Genomic DNA, 16672 nt, shown 5'->3' with positions numbered 1-16672 from the left:
AGGAGCCTACATAAAAAAAAAAAAAAGAGGGGCCCCTGGGTGGCGCTGACTTTGGCTCAGGTCATGATCTCATGGCTCATGAGTTCAAGCCCCATGTTGGGCTCTGTGCTGACATCTCAGCACCTGGAGCCTGCTTTGGATTCTGTCTCCCTCACTCTCTGACCTTCCACTGCTCATGCTCTGTCGCTCTGTCTCTCTGTCTCTCTGTGTCTCTGTCTCTCTCAAATATAAATAAACATTTAAAAAGTTTTTTAATTAAAAAAAAAAGATGTATGATGAAATCAGGAGGGACACACTCAAGCAACCATCTTCCCACTTAAATAAGGTATAAAGGTGTGATTCCATGTACTTGACAATTTGGTAATGTTACATTTGCCTTTTGAAGATGAAAAAGTAAACTCTTAAGAGCTGATACTTCTCATTTTGTTCTTTATAACCCTCATATCTTGAGAAAGCGCGTGTTTAAGTGATGTTTGTTCAGTGGATAAATGAATAAATAATTGAATAAATGAACAAATGAGTAAAATCAGTCTCAAAAAAGCAAGGGAATTTTTATTATTTATCCTGTTACTCATTTATTCAATAATAATTTGTGGAGCAATTGCTATGCACCAGACTCTATAAATCTGTAAATACAAAGTAATATAAGACAAAGTCCTTGACCTCAAGGGAAAAAAAATATCTATCTATTGCCTATCTATCTATCTATCTATCTACCTATCTATCTATCTATCCATCCATCTATATCAACCAGGAATATAGCTAGTGGATCAGTGATAGACTAAAGTGTGAAGAGAGCTAGAATGGTAGCATACACAGAGTGTCATAAATAAGAGAGAGGAACCTAAGTAAAATTCAAGGAAAACTTGCCAGAAAAAAATGCATTAAAAAAGCATACAATTAGGCAAAGAGTGATTTAAGACTCAACTCTATTGAAATAAAGCCAAAACTCTTTCCCCTGGAGAGTACTTTGTTTATGAAATGAAAGATTAGAAGTCTGCTCAATCAATTCTTTCTTCTTCTTTTTGAAGATAGAAGTTATTTGTGTGTGTGGGGGGGTGGGTTACATGTATGTGAGTTGGTGGGATAGGTCAGCTGGAGAGAGTAGCAAATGAGGGGAGTTAACAAACTCACGAACTGTCAGATCTCTCTAACCTGTACCTTACTTCCTAAATCACCCACCTCTATCTTGTCTACTCCTAAACCTATGTTCTGTCCATTTGGGGGGCACAGAATCCAGTCTTTTCTAACTAATAACCTTAGCTCTTATCGTGGTCTTATTTCAATGTGTATTCACCAGAAATCTCTCAGAATAATATCGACCCCAGTGTTGTCCAACCAAAATGAGAGCAGCTATGGGAGCCTCCAACCAGTGCATCTTGTCCTTGTTAACCAGACATAGACACTTCCTGTAGGGGACCTCATTTGACAATAAGTACTGATCTGCCAGGCCCACTTTTGGACAAAGTCCTTTTTGGGGGAGTGCCCATGAGTAATCCAGGTCTTGAATTTAATTCGTACTTAGTCTTTCACTATTTCAGTATCTTTGGAAAAGTATTTTAGTTTTCTGCATCTCTTTACTCACCTACTAAAAGATATAATACCAACTCTGTGGAGTAATTTTGAGGATGAATAGTGACATTTTGACACTTAGGGACACTTAAGAAAAATTAGAAGAAAGTTAAATCATCTTAATATTCTTTAAAATTGTTAAGGAATTTACATTAACAGGGGCTTTTCCATAAATTATCCAATTTTGCTCTTGCAATGGCCCTCTGGGTTAGGTATTATCACTGAGGAAGCTGAAATTTTGGCCAAGGGAGCTGAGGTTCAAACATAGATCTTGTAACTTCAAATACTGATTTTTTACAAACAAGTCCAAACACTTCCTCTGAAAATTAAGTCGTAAAAGCGCAGAGAAATGAATGTCTCATGGTGGAATATCAAGCATTAGTAAAAAGATTGTGGGAGAGATTTTGGCACCACATAGCCAGCAGCTTACCTCAGCATTGAGTGAATTCCATCAGACCTAGGGAAGAGCGTCTTAGACATGAGCATTCTGCCACAGCTGCCTGAATCATGAAGACTGTGGGGATATTTTAACCTCCAGCATCTAGAATTTGTATATAGTTCTCCTAAGAACCCATTTATAGCAATAAAAAAAATCGGAATTTATTATCCTTCAAATTTTGTCCATTTCCTGATTTCCATATATACATTAGATAAAATGATGTATGATGTGGAAGACACTTTTCTGGTCACGAGGGATATCAGTACTTACCTTGAAAAGGAGCCATTCTTGCATTCTCTTTTCTACACATGGTATAATTTCAAGAACCAGAGCAATATTGGTCCGTAAAAATAAATAAAACCCAAACAAATGCCTGATCTGTTCCCCTGGTCAAGTTTACACATCTCTGCTCCAAAGCATTGAACTAGGCCGAGACTTGCATCTTGCTTAATCGATTTTTTATGAAAACCCATTGAGTGCCTGCAGGTCATGATCTCACCGTTTGTGAGTTTGAGCCCCGAGTTGGGCCAGAGCTGACAGAGTGGAGCCTGCTTGGGATTCTTTCTCTCCATCTCTCTCTGCTTCTTCCCTGTGCGCTCACACTTTCTCTCTCTCTCTCTTTCTCTCTCTCTCTCAAAATAAAAAAAATAAAGAAAGAAAAAATAATGTAAATTACACACACACACACACACACACACACACACACACACACACACACGGGAGCACCTGGCATGATATCCAGCACTCAGGCAGTTAGTTCTGGAGACAAAAGTTTCAAGTCCCATCTTATTTCTGTCTTTCAGTAATTAAAGCTCCCATCTACTCCAAAGAGTTTGTTTGGATATGAAAGTCAATACGTTTTTAAAAAAAGATTTATTCTTGGGGCACCTGGGTTGCTCAGTTGTTTAAGTATCCCACTTTAGCTCAGGTCATGATCTCACAGCTGGTGGGTCTGAAATCCATGTTGGGCTCTTTGCTGACAATTCAAAGCCTGGAGTCTGCTTAGGATTCTGTGTCTCTGCCTTGCTCTGCCTCGCTCTGCCCCTCCCTGGTGCTCTCTCTCTCAAAAACAAATAAACATTAAAAAAATTAAAAATTAAAAAAAGATTTATTCTAAAAAGCCTAGCTGATATTTTTGTCAATTTTTCATCAACATAAATCTGAATGTCCGCTTTCTGCACATTTTATTTTATTATCCTCCTGAAATGAAATCTATTAAAGTAGGACCAAATGTCCTCAGAAAATATTTGAATATTTTGCTCTCTACCTCCTTGAAATAAAGAGACTTCTGTAAGTTTTTGAAATATTTTTATTTTGAAACAATCTGAAGCTTTCAGAAAAAGAAGTACAGTACAAAAAACTGTCTTTTCTGGAACCATCTAAGTTTCTGACTTCATTGTCCCTGTATAGTTCCTATAAACAAATATTCTCTAAACCAAACCACAACCATCAAAACTAGGGAAATAGCTTTGCCAAATTATGACCATTGTCAGCTTGAGCTGCTGTACCAAAATACACCAGGCAGCTTAAACAACAGAAGTTTATTTTCTCACAGTTCTGGAAGCAGGAAAGTCCAAGATCGAAGTGTCAGCCTATCTGGTTCCTGGTGAACATTCTCTTCCTGTATTATAGATGTCTGCCTTCTCTCTGTGTCCTCACATGGCTTTTCCTAGGTGTGGGGAGAGAGAGAGAGAGAGAGAGAGAGAGAGAGAGAGAGATCCCTTTCTCTTCTTTTAGGGTCACAATTCCTATCAGATTAGGACCCTGCCTTTTGACCTCATGTAACCTTAACTATCTGCTAAAAGCTCTATCTCCAAATACAGTCACATTGGGGGTTAGGGCTTCAACATATAAATTTGGTGTCAGGGTTCGGGGGATACACATAGCAACTATTAAATCTTAAACCCTCCCCATTCAAGTTTCACCAAATGTCCTAATGATATCCTTTGTAGCAAAAGAATGCAGCTCAGAATCACATTTTGCATTTACTTGTTATTTCTGTCTAATCCCTCTATCTGTAACAGTTCCTCAGTCTGACTTTCATGACCTTGACGCTTTTGAAAATTATAGGCCATTTTTTTTTGTAGAATGCCCCCAATTCAGGTCTCCCTGAGGTTTCCTAATGGCTAGATTCAAGTTATACAACTCTTACAGCAGTATCACAAAAGTGAACTTACATACACTCATTTCATCCCATCAGGTAGAACTTGTTTTTGAGCTTGCTCTATTGCCAATGATCATTTGATCACTGATGAAGGTGGTACCTCTTTCTCCATTTTAAAGTTTCTTGTTCTTACTTTTGTCATTAATATTGTTTTGTAGGAAAACAATGTGATATGCCCCATTCCTCCTCAATCTTTTAATTTTTATTTATTTATGTCAATAGAGACTCATGAATTCTTATTTTATTCAACTGTTTACATTATAGTTATTACTTGTTGTAATGGTAAAATTGTCCCAGATTTGGCAGGTGGAAGACTACTCAGGCTGGTTCCTATGTCCTTCTGATGTGGTGCTTATCTTGTACTTGTCTGGTTCCAGCTCTTCAACCAGTCTTTTCTCCAAATCCTGGTTCCTTTTAGTGGTACAGAGAGTCCCCAGCTTATGATGGTTTGACTTATGATTTTTCAATTTTATTTTATTTATTAAAATTTTTTTTTACATTTATTTATTTTTGATAGGCAGAGAGAGACAGATCACAAGTGGGGGAGGGGCATAGAGAGAAGGAGACACAGAATCCGAAGCAGGCTCCGGGCTCTGAGCTGACAGCACAGAGCCCGACGCGGGGCTCAAACTCACAAACCGCGAGATCATGACCTGAGCCGAAGTCGGTCGCTCAACTGACTGAGCCACCCAGGCGCCCCTGATTTTTCAATTTTAAATGGTGTGAAAGCAATACACAGTCAGTAGAAACCATACTTTGACTTTGGAATTATGATCTTTCTGCAGCTAGTGATACACAGTCTGATCACCTCTCCTTATGCTGGGTAGCTACAGCGCAGCTCCCAGTCAGGTGTGCGATCCTGAGGGTGAAAAACCAGTTATAACCACTCACCAATTCTGTCCCCATGCAACTATTCTGTTTTTCACTTTCGATACAGAATTCCACAAGTTACAATGAGATATTGAACATTCTATTATAAAATAGGTTTTGTGTTAGATGATTGTGCCCAACTATAAGCCTACTGTTATTTTGAGGACATTTTTGTTTGTTTGTTTTGGACAGAGAAAAAGCGTAAGGGAGAAAGGGGCAGAGAGAAGAGAGAGAGAGAAGTGGGGCTCACCTGGGCCTTGTGTTTTTACCTGAAGTGGGGCTGGAGCTCACCAGAAGTGGGGCTCATGCCCACCTGAAATGGGGCTTATGCTCACCTTGATGTGGGACTTGGACTCACCAATTGTGAGATCACAACCTGAGTCAAAGTCAGATGCTTAACAACTGAGACACCCAGGTGCTCTTGAGCACATTTAAGGCAGGTTAGGCTAAGCTGTGATGTTCAGTAGGTTAGGTGTATTAAGTGCCTTTTTTACTTACAATATTTTCAATTTACAGTGGGTTTATTGGAATGTGATCCCAGTGTAATTGAGGAAGATTTGTAGATTCTAAGATCTGAGAACTAAGTGTGCTCTTTGCTATTGGGATATTGCCTCTCCAATGTTCTCTCAGTGGTTGGAGATAGAGAATATCTATGTAAGCGTGTGTATGAATGTGTGCATTTGCACTATAAATGTTTCAATATGTATCTGTATCTATATGCAGTGAGTTCTGCTTTAACATTTGTTTCATAATGTGATTTTGTTCCAGTACAATTGAAATATTAAGGAACAATTTGAGCATAGCATAAATTTTGTGTTTGTTGAGACATGATTTCCTTTGCAGGAAATACAAAATGAACACAGAAACTGCACCCAGTTGAACCAAGCCTTGTCCATGAAACACATGCATGTACACACGCACACACACACACACACACACACACACCCCTAACATCTACCATCTGCTTCAACTTACTTCATGTGCTACAGGCCATACTGGTTGCATCTTGTGTTACAATTTTCTGTCTGATTTCAAATGATTCTCCTTTCACTGCTTCACAATAACTCAGAAGCTGTAATCCTTTTCACACCCACTTCCACAAGCAAATTTCTGGTCCTTTTTAAGGACCACATATTCAGTATAGTGTTTCTGTATTTCTTAGCCATTTAACATGTGCAACTGTGCTATCATTTTTACTATGTTCCAGTCTCTTTTTTTGAGAGAGAGAGAGAGAGAGAGAGAGAGTGAGAAAGAGAGAGAGAGAGAGAGAGAGCACAAGCATGGGAGGGGAAGAGAGAAGGGGTGAGAAAGAATCCCAAGCAGGCTCCCACTGTCAGCCAGAGCCCAACATGGGGCTCTATCCCATGATCAGAAAGATCATGACCTGAGCCGAGATCAACAGTTGGACACTTAACCGACTGAGCCAACCAGGTGCCCCTCCAATCTATTTTTTTTTTTAAATATATCACTGATGAAGTATTTGCTCCAACCTTATTGTCCCATAATCTCTGTCTTTTCGTTGTCTGATTTTGTATGACATGAAAATTTTTAGGTATGTGCATGTCATACTATAGCAGAATTGACTCTATTCAAGACTGTAAATTCATACAAACATCTCCCATTCCAATCCAACACTCCAGTTTATTCTAACTTTCTTGTCTTCTATTTTTGGAGCCCCTTTCTCTATCAGTGACAAACCTTGTGCCTCTTATCCTTAATATGGGTATTTAATTAATCAGGCCCCAGTACGTAACCAATCTCCCCTCACTACCATTGCCTCACTACCTGTGCAGATGGCCTTACCACCCACACTTCATCATCAGGGTTCTCCTTGCATAGATGCCAACTCACCCTTCGTTAGGTTATGAGAACCCACCCTGGACCACTTGTCCATGTGGTCACTCTCTTCACTTTTCTTGGCTCTTATACTTCCCCATGAGCAGCCCTCTTACATGGACACCTTTCTTATGTTGTACAGACTCTCCAGCAATATGTGTTGGTCTGAACTGTTGAGTCACTCTCACCACCAGGTCTGGACATCTACCTTGTTCAGTCCCACCTGTAGCTATAGAACTGAATTGTCCATTAAAAGAAGAAATGGAAAGGGGAAGAGGAAGAAAAAGAGTTGAGATTTTTGTCAAAAGAATAAAAAATAGTGACCTATCACCCTGCAATAATGTCTTCTGGACTTGCATTACGGAATTAGCGCTATTCCATTTTATTAAAGACTTTTAATCTTACAGAAGGATCCAGGTATTATATCTGTATCAAGCCAGGACAAATTACTTTCATTCTTCTCCCAAAGTTCTAAAATGGAGCAAAATGGAGGAGGAAGTGATTGCAAAATATCACTGTATAAGCTGCTGCTTCAATACGTGGTGGATGTTTAGTTTGCTATGCATTAAGGACATTTTATTTTATCCTTGATTCCAAATGTGAAGTGGCTTTTTAGTTCAGAGTGAGTTTTACATGCCCATGATGATGACATGGAACACAGTCTTACCGAGAAAATGTCGTAGAAAATGTTCCAGTTGTAGGGCCAAATGTTGTCTGTAGAGAAAATGCCCAGACCACACAGCAGTGAGCTGTACTATGGTGCTATTGCTTCCAACCTCCACCAAGAAAACGTGTAACCAGCACTCAGTTAATAACAGGGAAGTAAAAACATATATAAATGAATTGATGGAAACCTCTCCACTTATTCTTTGAATAAATTCATGGAGAAAATTAAAAATCTCAGGGCAAGGTATCTTAAGGCAAAACACAATTATGTGTAAGATGAGACACTTAGGAGTGAGTCACAGAAGTATCTCTAGGATCTGATCTAAGAAGAATCTAGTCCAGCTCAAAACTATTCTGTTAGAAGCACTTTTTAATAATTATAATCAATTCTTTACTAAGCAACAAATGAGAATTTACATCAGATCTCACAATACACCCTTTTGAGTTTATTGGCCATAAGTATGTAAATTAAAAATGTTTTACATTATGATTTGTAGATTCAGTCATTCTCAGCAAGTCTTTTAGATATCTTCAAAATGTCCTGAGTAGATCCTTTTCAGATATCATTATATCACACATAATGTTCAGCTAAAAATGCATGTCTCTGGAGTGGGCAAAATCAGGTGCAATGGCCTTCTCATTGTTCTTAATCAATATACAGTAGAAGTTCTCTTTACTGACATTTATTGTACTCAACTCATGGAATTAAGCAAGCTGTCTAGTCTATTACGGTAATCAGATTATTCAAATAATTATATGTTACCAGCTTACTTTATAATTGTTTGAATGATCCAATTTTAGCAATTTACCAATATGAAGCCTTTCTAAAACAACCCAGTTCAATATTCACTCATGTTTAAGTGTACTTAAAGTGAGTGGTAATTTCTATGTTGAATTTATTAAAAGGTACAAAGTTTGAGAGTCCTCAAGAATACCCTCAGATTCAATAATTTGTTAAAAAGACTCACAGAATTTCAGAAAAAGCACTTATGCTCACAGTTGCTGTTTATTACAGCAAAAGGATACAGATTGCAGTCAGGCTAGAAAAGAATCATATAGAACAGGTCCAGAAAAATTCCAGACATAAGCTTCCAGTTGCCCTCTCCCAGTGGAGACAACTGAACAGAATGGCAATATGAAGTCCTGCCAACCAGGAAGATCTCCAAGCCTTCGTCTCCAGAGTTTTTATTTGGGCTTAGTCACATAGACATGATTGACCACCCATATGGCTGACCTTATTCTCTACCCTTCCAGAGACTGAGCTGTTACCACATGGCCCAAGGCCACACTGTTAGCATAGACTGCTTAGGTGGCCCAAAGTCCCTAGGTAAACAAATCAAGCAGGACATTCCAAGAGCTTAGAGGTTACCTCCCACAAGCTGAGAGCAAAGGCCAGACCTTCAGCAATTATATGTTATCAATTTACTTAATACTTCTTTGAATGATGCAATTTTAGTAATTTGTTTATAGGGAAGCTTTCTGAAATTCGTTGCTCATATTATGCACTTATTCACATAAATGTAATCAGTGAAAGTGTTAATTTCTGTGTTGGATATATTAGGAAGACTATAAAAACAAGTTGTTAAAACAACAAAACAAATTGCTTTTGCATTAGGCATAACTAAGACCATAGAGAGTGGCAAGCAAACAACACAAAAATCTAGAAAGACTCTTATTTAGATTCCTTGTCAAGTTCCTTTATGTTATTTAAAGAGCCTGAAGCTGAACATCTTAGACTGTGAATTTTTGGTTAGTTTATGCCAGGAAATAGATAGGAAGTTTTAATATGCAGACCCCCCAAAAAGCTCTTGGCCTTACCACAAAAGGTTGGGAAATAAATGTATATGTGTGGATCTTTATTGACTAATTGCTTTTTCTGGTTTCAAAGTTTTTCGATAACATGCCAAACATTAGATAACAGGGATTTGATAGTGTGGAATTTAATCTGAGCCCTGTGCTCCTGTAAAAAGCAAACGTTAAAGGATCCTTACCCTTTTATGTTCCAGAAAACAAGAGCTTACTGAAAACAAAACAAAACAAAACAAAGCAAAAACTACCATCCCCATAAGACTAGATAAGACTCACAAAGTCCGTTGTTTACCTATGACAAAACCAGACAGGGATCCTCCAAATTCTCTCTCTTTTTTTTTTTTTTTGGTCTCATTAAATTATAACCTGAACTACTTACCCACTGATCAATCAGAACAAAATGCTTGTTAGCCAAACTTGGTTAAACTTCTCTTTTACCTGCAGGGTCCTGAACATTGGTCTGCCTCCAGCTTGAGCCAGCATGCCAACCCTCCTGAGAACAGGCTGGCCTCAGAATATTCTGTGAGCTACTATCCCACCATGCCCTCCTCTCATTCCACATGAAAATATTTTCTTTCTCTCCTTCCTTTATTTCTTTCAAACTTCCTTTCTTATTTTTCTTCCTTTTCCTCTTTTATTCATTAAGAGGAATCTCTTCTGAGTCACTTCCCAGTTGTCAGCAAAATGCTGCCTCTCCCGGACCCCATCTCACCCTTTCACACTCTGGGAGTCTCTGGGAGACTCTTCTTGAGGAAGCACCCTTAGGCCTAGCCCAACTCTGAGGCACTGAAACAATGTTTTTGGTATGCTTATGCCTTATCCATTCCCAAATCATTTAAAGTGGTAAATAATACTATTTAGATTGACAGATTTGATTAAAAACCTTAAGCTCTACTCAGACAGCCTATTTCTGAAAGTTTTTGTATTTGGGTTCACATTTTAAACTGAAAGATTTATTTATTGACTGTAATTACAGACAGTTTTGTGAAAATTTATCTGTTTTTAGGCTTCGCCAGCATTTGTTTCCACCAAAAACCTTTAAGCTGTTTATTGTACATCTTGAGATGTTTTCCCTAGACAGGGGAGGATATGGTACTGTACTTTAATTTATTTTTTTATTTTTTTTTACATTTATTTATTTTCGAGAGACAGAGAGAGACAGAGCACAAGTGGGGGAGGGACAGAGAGAGAGGGAGACACAGAATCCGAAGCAGGCTCCAGGCTCTGAGCTGTCAGTAAATGTTTATTTATTTGAAAAAGAGAGCACTAGATGGGGAAGAGGCAGAGAGAGAGGGAGACACAGAATCCGAAGCAGGCTCCAGGCTCTGAGCTGTCAGCACAGAGCCCAATGTGGAGCTCGAACTCACTAACTGTGAGATCATGACCTGAGCCGAAGTCAGATGCTCAACCGACTGAGCCACCCAGGTGCCCCTGATACTGTACTTTATACTAATCCTTAGATGTAAGGATTTTATCAGAACTAAACAAATACATTCAAGGGCCCTAATTCATTAATCAGGTGGCCATCTTCATGAATAACTGGTTACATTTTTCTATATTTACAGATTGTTGGATAGCCCAAACTCCAATTTTATTTGATCTCCAAGAAATAATCTTGGAGAAATTTGATATTCTGGTGTCCAAAAAATGGTCCACAGAAGTGACTTCCTAAGTGAAATAGTAAGAGAATCATGCTTACAGTTTTGAATGTAGTGAGAGAGGTGGGTGTGTGGATTAATAATAATAGTACATTTTATAAAGAATCAACCATTTACATAATAACTTTTCATCTATGACTCACCAGAATGGAACAAATTTTGGGGGGTGAAATTGCTCTTATCTTTTAACTAGGAATTCTGGTAATCTAATGCCCTATGAATATAGAAAGCATGCCCAATCATTAACAAAGGTAGATAACTGGTCAGTAAATCAGATTGTTTTCATAGATTTATTTTAATTTTGATAAATCCTCTAGATGAATCCGAGAGTTTAAGTAGCTTGCCACAAAAGACAAAATTAAAAGCAGGATCTGAAATCAAATTTACATCTGCTTGGTGCCAAAGGCCACGCTTGTTTTTTCTCATTATGCCGTATGTTATGCATCAAGAGCTGTATAATAGGCTTCCGACCCTCCTTAGGCCCAGAAATTAAATACCATAGTATAATATTGGGGTACATGGTAAACTCTCAGTAATAATAATAATAAACAATCATATTTCAAGTTATCAAAAGTATCTTCCTTGAGGGATGACCCTCCATTCCCCATCAATTTAAAAGCATGATAATAACCTATACACTCTTTCTCCTAAAATAAGAGCTTTGGAATCGGGAAAACTTGAATTCTCTCACTTACCAACTATGTGACCTTGGGCTAATCATTTAACTTCTTAAAGCTTCAGTTTCCTCATTTGTAATATTGGAATAATATTAACATCACTGGGATCTATTATTATATACTGAATTGCCTATTATTGTATCAAAATTTGAAAAAATCAGCTACAAGTTATTTTAATTCCAGACACACCCACTTTGATCTGATTGGACTGTCTCTCTTGGTCTCTCCCTCTACTCTCTGTTTTAGAAAAAGAGCCTACTTGACAGTAACACTGTTAAGTGTGGATGCCATTGAAAACATGGCTCTGAAACTAATGGTCACTTTCCATGCCCTTTGTTTTGTGCCTGTAGCTGCCCCTTTTAGACTATTCAAAAGTTCAAGACTTGGTTCAAGAAAGTTTTCATTACTGCCTGCCCAGACAGGACTATTTGGAATTGTGTTCCAGGCATCCAAAGCCACACCAAGCAGAGGAGTCAAGTAACTGTGTACAAAACACTTAGTATCATGGCATTAAGCCATCTGGCATAAAGAGTATTGTGAAGCAGCAGCCGTAAGTCCTGATTGCAGCTCTGTTAGGAAAAAGCTGCATGACCCTGGCTCAATCTGAACCCTCTGGGTCTCAATTTACTTATTTACAAAATGACAGAATTTGGTACATATAGTCACTCAGTTCCCCAAATTCTAAGTTACTAGGAATGACTCTCCAAAAATAAAGTGTTCAGAAGATTTTTCAATCATTTATTTGCTTATTTATTTATTTATTTATTTTTATTTAAGTTTATTTATTTTGAGAAAGAGAACCCGCATGCGAGCAGGGGAGGGGCAGAGAGAGAGAGAGAGAGAGAATCCCAAGTAGGCTCCATGTTGTCAGCACTGAGCCCAACACAGGACTCCATCCCAGAAACCATGAGATTATGATCTTAGCCAAAACCAAGAGTCAGATATTTAACTGACTGAGCCACCAGTTGCCCCTATTCATAAATTTAAATTTTTTTAGTGCCAGGCACTGTTCTAAACATTGTGCCAGGCACTGTTCTAAACATTGTTGATTCCACTGTAGGGGAGGGGGATGAAAATAGAGTCCTCACTTTCAAGAAATTTAAATTCCTTGAAGACAATGAATGATAAACTAAAAAGTAAATATAGAATACGATGGCAACTTGTAGGACACTTGAAGAAATATTGTTATCAAGAAGGCAATATATAAAAAATTGTTCAGTTTAAACTATTAAACTAGTTCCTTACTCACAGTCATTCCAACACAAAAAGGAAAGAGAAATATTTCTTTCTTGAGCAAATCCACTAGAATGGGCTATATCCCAGATGCATGGTTAAAAGTCAATAGCACATGAGGCACCTGGGTGGCTCAGACAGTTGAGCATCCAACTCTTGATTTTGGCTCAGATCATGATGCTCAGATCATTTGGCTCAGGTCATGAGATTGAGCCCTGCATTGGGCTGTGTGCTAAGTGTGGAGCCTGCTTAAGATTCTCTCTCCCCCTCTCTCTAGCTCCCTCTGCCTCTCTCACATGCTCACATGCTCTCTCTCTTTAAAATTAAAAAAAAAAAAAAAAAAAAAAAGAAAGTGAGAAAAAATGAGGAATGCCAGCCAGGCAATGAATTTTAAGTGTATGTTAGGAGCTGTATATCTGTTCATTTTTAACTCAGCACAATTGAACAATCTATGTATTTCTCTTGGTTTAAAAAGATTAAACTAAGGCCCGAAGAGGTGAGTCACTTACTCAGATCTGTACACAGCATTCAAGTTAAAAACCAATTCTCTTTTCATGGCACTGGGACTCCAGTGAAACTTTTTTAGGAGAGTGAAAGAATAAGAACTTAGCATTATATAAGTACCTTGAAATTCTTGGCATGACACTTATTTGAACAACCACACAAAGATAATGGGGTAACTTAGCAAACAATACAATTCTTTTTCTTGTGAAAGTGTAGATTTCACATTGAGGATTAAACATGTATTTCCCTGAAATTTCAAGAATAATCATTGTTTTACATGAAGAGAAAATCCCTCTCCCAGGCTTTATTGGATAAAACGGATCGACCCGAGAAGTGAAAAGAGAGAAGGGGGAAGGGGCTCAAGTAAAGCAAGCACACTATGTAGAACTGAATTCATTTTAATTATAAAATAGATGGTTGACTATAAGACAGGGAAAATATTATAAGCAATGCCTTCATGTTTTTGATTTGCATCGGAAGTTGCTGATTCTGCCTGGTTGTAATCACAAAGATTTCTATGATTTTGATAATTACTTCTACTTAAAGATAATGAGTCGGTTTGACTCTTCAGTCATACTTCCAATTCTGAGTGTGTTTCTTATTTTTATTTTAAATATGAAAATCTTCATGACTAAAGCTTCCAAGCAACATTTTCCTTCAGGACCCGGACCTTTGCCAATTATTGGAAATCTACATATTCTCAATCTGAAGAGGCCATATCAAACCATGCTGGCGGTGAAAAATAAATGTTCATTTCATACCTATTTATAATTTTCTACATCATTCTTACCCTGATAGGTTTATTAGCATGCACATATTTATAACTGGCTCATATATGTATAATGGAGTAATTAGACAGGATTCAAAGTTAGTCAAGCTACTTTAAATTTAATTTTTAGTTTGTTTTAAATTTGGATATATAAAAATATCCAATATCCAAATATCCAATAGAATAATATTTCTATTATTTCTAATAGTATTTTATCCTGAAATATTTATGATCTGTGTCCTTTATTGCAACCACTTTGATCTACATTTTTCATACTCTATATACATATTCCATATCCTACATATTTCATTATAAAGGAACTGAATCATGATCATAGTCCTACTCTACAAAATTTTAATTTTTATTCAAAACAGAGTGTACAAAAGACACAATCAAGAGTATGGTCTCAACAGTTGAGACCCAGAACTATCTGTCATTAGCTGTGTGGATTTATATAAGAATTTAGTCTCTATTTCTTTGTCTGTAAAATTACAGAGCTAGACCAAGTATTGGATCATATCTCTGTAATTTCCACTTCAAAGATTTTACAGTTCTTGATTGTGGAATAAGATAGATAGGTAGATAGATAGATAGATAGATGATAATAGATAGTAGAAAGGGAGGATGAAGGGAAGGAGGGAGGGAGAAAAGAGAGAAGGTAGGAAGAAAGGAAGGAAGGAAGGAGATATAATATTCATATTTTTCATTAGTCCATAAATTCCAATTTTTAAGTTCTAAAGGGCAGATGATTAAAATTGAGTTTTGCTATATTATGTAAATTCTAAGTTTGAAAACCAAACTGGGAGATATAATGAAGAGAAAATCATTGCTTTGCCTCCATATGCAACATCATCATCATCATCATCATCATCATCATCATATCATCTTTTATTTGTATTCTACTTTGTATTTTACAAAGGACTGCAAGGATATCACTTATTCCTTATAACCACCCTCAGAGGAAAGTAGGGATGATATTTTTATCTCAATTTTACAGATATGTGACTCAGAGCAACTGACATATTATTAACTAAAACAATAGGACTTGCTTTTCTGATCTTTTGATGTTATTTTATGGCCCTTTCTCTGATACTCAAAGGTCACATGACAGGTTAATTCCCCAGAAGAATGAGATCTTCTTTCTTTTCTTTTTTTCATGTTTATTTACTTTTGAGAGAGGGACAGAGAGAAAGGGAGACACAGAATCCGAAGCAGGCTCCAGGCTCTGAGCTGCCAGCACAGAGCCCAACTCAGAGCCCAACACAGGGCTCGACCTACAAACCATGAGATCATGACCTGAGGTGAAGTTGGATGCTTAACCAACTGAGCCACCCAGGCATCCCAAGATCTTCTTTCAATAAATCCTTCATCTAATTCCATATACCCAACTCCATTTGTTTCTTAACATTCCTATTTTTGCTTATGTATTAACCAACCTCGTCCCTTTACTATTTATACCTTCATTTTTTCGCACTTTGACCTCTGTACTATTGTTCTGTGTTAATTTCATCTATGAAGTGTCTTTTCCACATTTCTCCCTAGCCTATGTCTACATTTTTTTCTTAAAATTTACCTTTCTAATTTTTGTTCTTTGCTTGAAACATACCATATCCACTTTATCCACTTTATATATAGTGGTTCACACCTGAGGAACTCTGTCCTCCCAGCCTCAAATTCCTATTTTAATTTTTATTTTCCTATCATAATAATTTTAACTATATCATCTTCCTAAATTATTGAACCCTTCTGAAATTCCTGTTACAATCCTAATGTTATTTTTTAAATTCAGGTTTTTTTTTTGTAGACATCATCTGTCACCAAACAACATTATTACAATATTATAGACTATATCCCCTATGCTGTACTTTTCATCTCTGTGATTTATTTATGACTAGAAGTTTGTATCTCTTAATCCCCTTTATCTATTTCACCCATCCCCCAGCTACTTCCCTTCTATTAATACAAGTTTGTTCTCTATATTTAAGAGTCTGTTTCTTGGTTTGTCTCTCTCTCTCTCTCTCTCTCTCTCTCTCTCTTTCTTTTTCTCCTTTACTCATTTGTTTTGTTTCTTAAATTCCACATATAAGTGAAATCATGTGGTATTTGTTTTTCTCTAATTTATTTCACTTAACATAATAACATCTAGGTCCTTCCATGTTATTGCAAATGGCAAGATCTCATTCTTTTTTATGGCTGAGTAATATTCCATTGTATAGATATACCACCTCTTCCTTATCCTTTTGTCTATTGATGGACACTTGGGTTGCTCCCATTTCTTGGCCATTGTAAATAATGCTGCAATAAACATAGGGGTGCATATACCTTTAAATTAGTGTTTCATTTTCTCTGGGTAAATACCCAAGTCATAATATATTTCTATTTTTAATTTTTTGAGGAACTGACTTACTGTTTTCTATAGTGACTGCAGCAATTTGCATTCCCACCAACAGTGCACAAAAGTTGCAATTCTAATGT

Source organism: Panthera tigris, chromosome B2, assembly GCF_018350195.1.
Source record: "Panthera tigris isolate Pti1 chromosome B2, P.tigris_Pti1_mat1.1, whole genome shotgun sequence".
Lineage (NCBI taxonomy): Eukaryota > Metazoa > Chordata > Mammalia > Carnivora > Felidae > Panthera > Panthera tigris.
This window is presented reverse-complemented; position numbering follows the sequence as displayed.